Genomic DNA, 9,609 nt, shown 5'->3' with positions numbered 1-9,609 from the left:
TGGCTTTCATCTTGCTATTTATTTTTAGTTTTAGTATTTCTAGGAGGAGCTAGCCTGATGATGTAACGGGTAGAACATCTGCCTACATTTCTTGTGACCTAGGTTCACTGTATGGCTAGATGCTATTGTGTTGGGCTAAAAGAGTGTGAGTGGTCTGAGTACACTCGTCTCAGTAGTTGCAGATGGTGTGGCATTCTGCACTGGTAGAAGTGATGGCTTGAGTGGGTGGCATGTAGTCTTCATCGGCAGAAGTAGGGTTGTGGATGGCCTAATTAAACATGCATGGGAATGGAGCTCTTATTGACCTTGACATGATGTTGGGGATACATAAAATTAGAAAGCCCTGCAGTTTTCTTATGGACACAGACAGTAACACCTTGTCCTGCATGTCCCTTTATGTTTTTGGAAGGCCCCTCCTAGGTAACAGTAGTATAGTTAAATAGTTATGTTGATATTGGAAGAGATGGCTGAAATGGTTGGTGGAAAAACCTGATATTGAAAGCAGAGAATGTGACTATGGAAAATGAAGAACTGAACAAAAAAGTAGATGGAAATATTTGATGTTGACTTTTAAGCATCTTGCTGTGCAGCACCAACTCATTTTCTTTAAAAAAGTTCCTCTGATGGGTCTGCAATATAATATGTAACTGTCTCTGCAGAAAGCTTGCATTTATGTTTTTTTCTTCCATAACCACAGACCATTCTTACTGACCTGTCTTCTGTGTTGCTTTATTTTAAAGCTACTTACCCAGTTAGTTTTGCATCTTGTGTGTTTTTACAGTCATTGTAAGGAAACACAAATTCTTCAATCTAGCAAGGTGGTCTCTCTTACTTTCTGTACAAAATTGTTTTTTTACTGCTTCAGAGATAACATTTGAGAGTAGTTGACATATGTATAAAAAGTAGATGGAGATGCATATTTTAAGTGTATGTAGCTGTTAGTTTAAGTAACATGATATGCAATGTTGAGTTGTAAGACTAAAAATAATTTTCAGATGTAGTCATTCAAAAACAAAATTTATTAAAAACATGGGCGCTAAGGTATAACAGGAGTGTTTTGCATATAACATGCACTTTATCAGTTATCTTGTGGCTATAAACAGTTTTTCAGCTAAAAAAGATAAAACTTGTAATGATGTGATTATATTTGAGGGGTGTTACCGGTGTTATACAGTAAGTTAAAATTGTCATTGTTATGGTACCTAGCGACATATGAGTGTTGCCATGGAAGTTGAGTACAAACATACTATAATGATGCATTGGTTAACTTTTTAATATTAACCTTTTTTGTATGCAAGGATGCTTTTGTAGGTTTTTTGCCATTTTTGTGCCATACACATATTTTGCTGCTGGATCTGACACTGAAATTAGTCATCTGTGATCAGTGCTGTACCCTGGTAAATTTTAAATAAATATCCTTTTAATAAATTTTCTTAATTCTATATGTGGTTTGAAATATTCAGTATTGTATTTATTTTGTGTTATTTTATACAGTTTAACTTTGGTAGAACACTGATCCCATTAGACCAATTTCAGTCTCAGCCCAGAATGTGAGCACACATCAAGTGGAAGCTGAGCCGAACTGGGGTGGGCTAACAGCCACAACCTGAGCTGAGATTCCAGATGACTAGAGGCTACTGAGCTTCCCAAAAACCATAAGTTGCTTGTTTTTTTTTTTGCTTGGTTATACTCTTTACTGCACTTTTATTTGTGGTCTACTTATTTAATACTGTAAACTAAACTGCACTGTTTGTACTGCATTTATCTGCCTTACTGTGCCTGTTAAATCGTATTTTGTTATTGTTTTACTGTTTGCAAAGCTTTTTTGCTATTTTTACTGATTGCAAAGTAATTGTTGCCACTTTTCACTGTTTGCTAAGCATATGTTCTGTTTGTTCTGATTTCCTGCCAAGCACTCTTTTAATTAACTGATTTGTTTCCTGTTTAAAACATTCTTTAGTGTCTCCTTGCAGTTTTTCTGTTTAATTTATTTTTTAGTGTTCCCTGCCTAAATTAGTGCAGCTGGCAGCTGTAGCATTGTCCAGATACAGGTTTGCTGCATCTGGGTTAGTTTGTAATGGCTGTTGTATTCTGAGCACGTTTTCCAAGCCATCTTTTATTAGAAGGGGCTCTTCTGCACCATTCTGCAAGCCGTAGACTAGCCCTAGAGAAGTGTTAAGGGAGATTGGTCTAGGGCATGGAGTAAGCACCCTCATTGGTTCTTTTGAACTTTTTTAAAAAAAAATTTAAGTTTTTAGCTTCTGGTATTTAATCCCTGAGTTTGAGCGAGTTTCTGCTTGTTTGTGCCTTGCGCAGCACCGCACACTGCCTTGCAATTGTGCGCCATAGCCAGACAGATAATAGTGACTATTTTTCCCTTAGATACAGCTGGTGTAGTCCTCATCTTTAGTACACTTAGTATTGGTAGTGAGCTGTGACCTTTTAAACCACCAGCCAAAAACCCTGTCAGAAACACCCATCTACAGAGAACCACCTAGATAAGCCCTGAAAGCACCCCCTTTTTGATAAGTTCTTCAAACCTAGCATTATGGACAGTTGGGCTACTCTCATTTCTCCTGCCAGCCTTGTTGACTTGGGTCTCCTTAGGCAGTGTCGCAACTGCCTCGTACACTGACAACCCTGCCTCATGTACACTGACAACCCTCTACTAATAACTCACTCTAGCACAGAGTGCGAGAGATGCATCAACACCAAGAATCTTGAATCCCTGCTCTCTAACACTCGAAACAGTAACGCTGAGCAGGTTGCAACTCACCCACCACTACTTATGCACATAGTGCCACTAATACACACAGTATGTATCTAACACATAAATCAACATACACGAGGTTCTCTCAAAAAACTTACTGAATCACCCGAGACCTCCAAAACACATGACTGCTATAACTAACACAGTTCTCACAGCACCCAAGTCACATAGCAACACCAGTGTCTCACCTACCAGGCCCTTAAGGACCAATACTCATAAACCAAATTTTCTTATCATTGGAGACTGCATAGTAAGACACACTGATGTCCCACTTGTGTCCCACTCACCATGTTAGAGAAGGAGAAAGTCACAGTCAGCGGCTTATCCGGTGCCAAGATTCATCAGATCATGCATGGTGTTCACCAAATGCATGGCAGTAGTTGCAGCTCACTTGAGACTGCAGGGATTCCACGTGTGTCCTTACCTGGATAATTGGCTCTTGACCGCCCCAACTAAGCACCTACTCATCCAAGCCAGGGACTATCTGTTAACACCTAGCCCCGCCCTTAAGTTTAACCATCAACACGCAGGAATCACAATTGCACCCTGTTCAAGTAATAGACTTCATTGGAGCAAGTCTGGACACATCCAAAACCCTGGTCTTCTTCTCTCTAGAACAGAATTTCTACTGTCCGACTACATATCGGACAGATTCTAAAAATACCAGATCTGCCAGCGAAATTAGTGCTGAGAGCATTGGGCTCTATGGCTGCCACGATTATCCTGTTACCTACAGCACAACTACAAATGAGAATTTTGCAGTACATGTTAGCAGTCCAGTGGTCCTTACACCAGCACCCTCTAAGCTATTTGATCAAACTGTCAAGAGTGTGCAAAGACTTTCTTCTTTGGTGGCTTCATTCCTCAGATATTGAGCAAGAATGCCCCTTTGTCCGTCCCCCCCGCCAGTGCCATGTTGACCATGAATGCCTCCCAGATTGGGGGGGGGGGGCATTTCCTGGGACGGATGGTCCAAAGCACCTAGATGCCACAGGAGACCAATCTGCATATCATCTTCCTAGAGATGAGAGTGGTCCTTCTAGCGTTGTAAGCCCTGCACAGCTTTCTTCCTCTAGGAACTATTGCAATACAAACAGACAATATGCTAGTTGTGTGGTACATCAATGAGCAAAGAGGAACCAGGTCTTATCCCCTGTGACGAGAAGCAATGAGAGTGTGGCAGTGGGTGATCTCCAACAACCACTTTGTAACTGCAATGCACATTCTGGGGGAGTGTAACATTCTAGTGAACAGGATGAGCAGAATTTTACTGATGCCTCATGGTGTTCTCTATAGGATTCATTGGCAAACATTATCTTTCACAAGTAGGGTCAACCCGTATGCGATCTTTTTTCATCCCCTAACAACAACAAATGCACCAGGTTCTTTGCTCCCTCCTCAGGGACAGTCCCCAAGACATGCTTTAGTTCATGTTTGGCCTCTCTGTGTACTTTACACATTCCCACCTCTACCACTAATTCCCAGATTTCTTCAGAAATCACACAGGTTGAATATCAGAGTAATCCTCATTGCTTCTTTCTGGCCTTGACAAGCCTGGTTCACCTTCCTTTGGTCTCATCTGATCTGCCCTCCGTGGAGATTGGAACCGGTTCTATATCTATTGTCCAGTCCATCAGGGCAGATTCACCCAGAACTTCCAGGCCTAAGACTTGCATGGTTTCTCCAATTCCGATGATGGCTAGACATTCCATGCTTTCATCCACCATTGAAAAGATTTTTTCATCCCACAAAGCATCCACTAGGAAAATTAGTAAGAGCAAATGGAAAAGAGTCTCCATATGGGCTCAACAGAAGCAATTGGATCCCTTTACTGTTCCCATTCCTGCAGTCCTAAATTTCCTTGCTGACATCTTCCAAAATGGGGCAACTTACTAAACTGTAAAAGTACAACTGGCAGCCATCTCAGATTATCACATCAGAGAAAATTCTTCATTACTAGCTTTTTCAAAATTGTGTTAAGCCTTTCTTAGCGGTACCTTCTTACTTCACCATCCTGTCAAGGATCCCACACCTCCTTGGGACCTAACTATGATTCTACAGGCACTAGTCCATTCTCCTTTTGAACCTTTAACCAAAGTAGATTTGAGCTTCCTTTCCTGGAAAATTGTTTTCTTGATTGCTATCCCTTCTGCAAGAAGAGTTTCTGATTTACAAACCTGTTTCTTCAAAACTCCTTATTTAATTTTAATTTTCCATTATGATAACGGTACCTAATGTACCACCTCTTCCTTGTGAACAATATTAACCAGTTCATCAGCCTACCAGTTTTTGTTCCCAATTTTCAAAACAAGGGAGAGTATATCCTTCATCTGTCAGATGTTCATAGACAACTGTGTTTTTATCTAGACAGGGCAAAATCATTCAGAAGTGTGGCCAATTGTTTGTATACTTTGCCAGTATCAGAAAAAGAAAACCAGTTTCTAAGACCTGTTTGGCCACATGGTTAAGAGCTTGCATTTGTATGCATCTAAAGGTATATCCTTGCTACACATGTCAAAGCCCACTCTGCCAGGTCCATGTCAACATCCCGAGTCTTTGGTCTAGGGCCAGGATTGATAATATTTGTGCAGCTGCCTCGTGGTCTATCTCTTATACCTTTATTTCACACTACAAGCTCAATATTACCTCCAGAAATAGAGTTGCCTTTGGTTCTGCAGTGCTCCGGAACATCCTTCCACCTGAGATTAATGTAGCTGGGGACTCTGTCCCACAGGTTGAGGAATGAATGAAAATGACAACATTAGATAAAGAAGTTATGTACTCACCATAATATTCCATCTGCATTGTCCATTTTCATTCTTCCTCAACCTTCTGTCCTTCCTACCCCCTGTCCATGTCTATGGGGACCTGATAGGTAAGCTTTTAAGAACCCCTGTTCCTGTTTGAGCTCCTCATCTCTCATTTTCCTTTGAATAGGATTTTAATACCTCTGTATATATTTTTATATACATATAATTTTCTATAGAGCTTGTACATGTTTTAACGGCAAACTCGATCTGAGGTAGTTTGGGGGAATGAAGCGTTATGAGAAGAGGAGGAAATCTACCTTCAGCTTAAAGTTTTGGAAAGCGGCCAAGTCAGATCCGAGGGTCAGATCCAAAATCCACAGGTTGAGGAAGAATGAATACAGACAACACAGATGGGACATTATGGTGAGTACATAACTTATATATATATATATATATATATATATATATATATATATATATATATATATTTTTTTTTTTTTTTTTTTTTTTTTTTAAGTAGACTACAATGTTCCATAATTTTCTTGGGTAAACATCTAGTGGTCATTGCCACATAAAAAGCTGAAGACCTCAAACATTTGTTAATGTAAACTACCCCTTGAAAATTACAAGTATATAGGTATTTTGCCCTACAAGTTTGGTCAGTGTGTTAAAACTAATATATGGTCCTTCCAGTGTAAATCTACATATATCATACCCTCCACATTCATAAGTATCTTTAGCCTTATTCGTAATAGGAGGTTCTTAAAGTATTATCGTTTTGCAATATTTCTCGAAAACTAATACTGTTTCAGTAAGTAAAAATCTGATATGATGTCCTCATTCTTCCTGACTGATTGGTTACAGATCCAATCCTTGGATATGACTCATCCGCATATTGAAGACTTCCGATCCCAATCTTGAGTTCCTCCCTCTTCCCATAATGCAGAGCACTACATCCAACACCTCAGATCTTGTTTGCCGCCAGATTGACAAGGCAGAATATTCTGTAGACTCGAGCTGTAAGGATTTTATTTCTCTTATCACATTTTTTTCTTGCATCTTCCCTCCCTCTTGGTTTTCGTTGCGTTAGTGTTGATTACTGTTTTCTTATTTCACTGTTTAGTTTGCTGACTGCTGTTCCCTTTCTAAGTTGCCTTAGACTTCCCTCCTATTGCCACTTTTGTTTGGGGCTAGCGGTCTTGCAGGGTTTGGCTCATGTTCTCCTCTTCTCTCTGTATTGCTTTCGCAGAGTGTCTAGTCCTTTGTTTTTTGGCAATTCATGTGGTCACAGTCTGAAAGTGGACAGAGTTTGGTTTTGGTCTGGTGTAGAGTTTAACGTCAGGAGCCTTGTTTTTGGATAGGCTTGACGTTAAATAAATAAATATTATATAAAACATGTGAATATTTATTTGTTGGTTTTCTCAGTTCAGTGATCCTGATTTTGCACCGTTCCCTTGCTTCTGGAGGTGTCTCTGTCGTGTTTTGTGGAGACTGAAGCCTTTTGAACAACTTTCTGCATTTTTGTGAACAGACTGAATTTTCTTAATATCTCATTGTACTAAACTTCATGTTGCTATACAAGCTTTTTTCTTTGCGGCTAAGTGGTGTGTGTCGTGGACCTGACTTTGGAGTGTCCGAAGTTTCTTTTTGCCTGCTGGTTTCTTCTTGTGGCTCTGAGGTTTGAATTCTTTGTATCTTTCAGAGAACAGATATGTCTACGGGAAACAAAACTGCTTTTGTGTATTGAGGTGAAGTATAGGGCAGCATTGGAAAACTGTGTACTTCTGAAATGCAAGCAAATTGAAAATTATAACAAAGTGAGTAGGGCTGTCATAATGGCTAAGTTCTTTCCTCGTAGTCAGGGTGCAGGATTTGATTGTAATCACTGGTATAACGGCAAGGCTTTAGACTGAGAGTCATTAATTGTTACCCTTATCTGTTTTTTTTTTTTATGCTGTATGTTTGATTCTGCAGGCATATTGTGCGGTCATGGATTGTTTGGATGTGCTTGTCTGATCCAGAATGGATTAGAAATTGGTGGTTTTATGTCGCTAAGTCCTCAACTAGCACAGAGGACTAAAGAGCCTAGTTGTTAAACTGCTTCATCTGCCATAGTACAAATTTCAATCTTCCAATCTGGTACACATTATCAAGGCTCAGCACCTCCTAAAAAGGAGGGACGGACATATAAGCTATACAAAGAGCATCTCAAATCCCATTTCTTGGGTCTGAAATTGCTAGGGCCTATATCAAATTCCATGTCATCTTGGATCTGATAGGTTTGGTCTCTTGGAGTGTACCGTTTGACTACCAGTCTTCTTCGGATCCTGTGGTCTGTGACTCTTGATATGGGATAACCTCCTTGATCAGATATTGGTACAAACTCCTTCAGATCCGATTTCTCCTACCATTGGATCTGATCACTACAGCCGTTTCTGTTCATCTTCTTCTGATCCGAAGCATGTCTGATGCCCACGGAGAGCTGGACAGTTCTCTGATCTATCTCCTTCAGATTCATAACTACTTGACAAGTGCCAATCAGAACTACTGCAGTTCCTTGTGAGGCTGAGACTTGAGCTGACACCTTATTTTAAAAATATATAAACCTTTGGAATCCTGCCCTTTAACCTTCAGATCAAATCTGTACAGATGTTTCCCTCAATTGGATCTGAAGACTAAGATCTGACAACTAGCTAGTCCCCAGAGAGAGTGGTGCTATCTTATATAATATTGAACAGTTGCACATTTCTTTGGGTCTGAGGTCTCTCTGTTGGATCTGACAGTACCAGTGTCTTTTGTCAGTTATTTTGGCCAATCCCCCTTTGGTATCCAGATTCTTACCTCCCCCTTTTTTGGCTGTGCTTTTAATTTTTTAAGTATATACATTCAGTTCCAGTCTTCATATAATTAAAAAGAATAGATGGTAATATTAATCCTGTTATTCTAGCAAGTCTATAACCTTAAAAGTGTGTATGTCTACCTTCTTACTTCTCCCCCTTCCACTCTATCATACTTTCATGGAGGTGTTTCCCTGATTTTTGTCTGTCTGACCTAGGATTTGTGCTGAATCTGCAGAAATATCATCATCTTTTGATTAGGTTCAGTTATTCTCGTACCAATTTCTCCCCCACAGGATGCCCATCTACAAGCCCCCTTTTCTCTGTAACATAAAAGTTCTGAAACAAAACCTGTCCTCCTTTCCATGCTTGGATGAGGCTATGTGGCTTTGTGCAAGCCTTTAGGGTAACCCGAATTATTGATCTGTATAGATATGTTGTCATCCTTTTAGTTTTCCATTCATTCATTCTAAAACTATTCATACAGAAACTTGTTTGTATATTTTGTATACTGTATACTTGTTTGTATATGGCCCAAACCCTAACCTAAGCAGCTCAATTTACTTTTATTTTTCCCCATCACACCTCCAACATTTGCTGTCTACCTGAGGAACAATTATTTGTAGCCTGTTTGGGGTTTAACGTACCGCAAATACTTCCAACCCAAAATCTTGAAACTTCTAGACTTTGTTATACACTTGGGAGCCATACGTATGTCTTTCCATTGTTCCCTTGTAAATTTTTTTCCGGTGTCTTCCCAGTCTTTTATAACCTCCACTGATTGATTCTTACAGTTACCATGCTATAGTTGTTATGCCCTACTAATTTTCACCTTTTCAGCAGCAGCTTCTGTTCAGTATTTGAATGTAAACTCTACCATAGCTGGTCTTTCACTTAAGACTCCCCTAGCCCTTTCTCTTTGCCTATACTCTAATACCATCCTTGAAAAGAAAGGCAGTCTCTAACAGAAACTTCTTCTTGGACTCATCTCACTCTATTACCTTTCCCTCTGAAGCTGTTTGCTCCAAATACCTTGGTCCCTTTGTCAGTTTTACCAATAAATTCCAATCCTTTTTTGCCTATTTTCTGTACCCTCATTGCAGTCATCCCTATTGGCAAAATCTCATTTTTTCCATTCCCTTGTTAGCTTAGTTCTTAAAATACTTTATGCAACTTTATGAACATAAAATTCTGTATAGTGGATGTTATTCTCTTTAAAATCTGCATATGTGTATGAACTTTAACTTTGCAG

General features: G+C 39.6%; 1 protein-coding gene across 2 annotated transcripts in view; it reads left to right on the top strand.

Annotated features, from left to right (window-relative positions):
- The window catches only part of CTNNBL1 (catenin beta like 1), a 2,650,525-nt gene that overhangs the window by 785,000 nt on the left and 1,855,916 nt on the right, over positions 1–9,609 (top strand). The window lies entirely within an intron of this gene.

Source organism: Protopterus annectens, chromosome 12.part0 (assembly GCF_019279795.1).
Source record: "Protopterus annectens isolate FY-2018-M chromosome 12.part0, PAN1.0, whole genome shotgun sequence".
NCBI lineage: Eukaryota > Metazoa > Chordata > Ceratodontiformes > Protopteridae > Protopterus > Protopterus annectens.
This window is presented reverse-complemented; position numbering and strand designations above follow the sequence as displayed.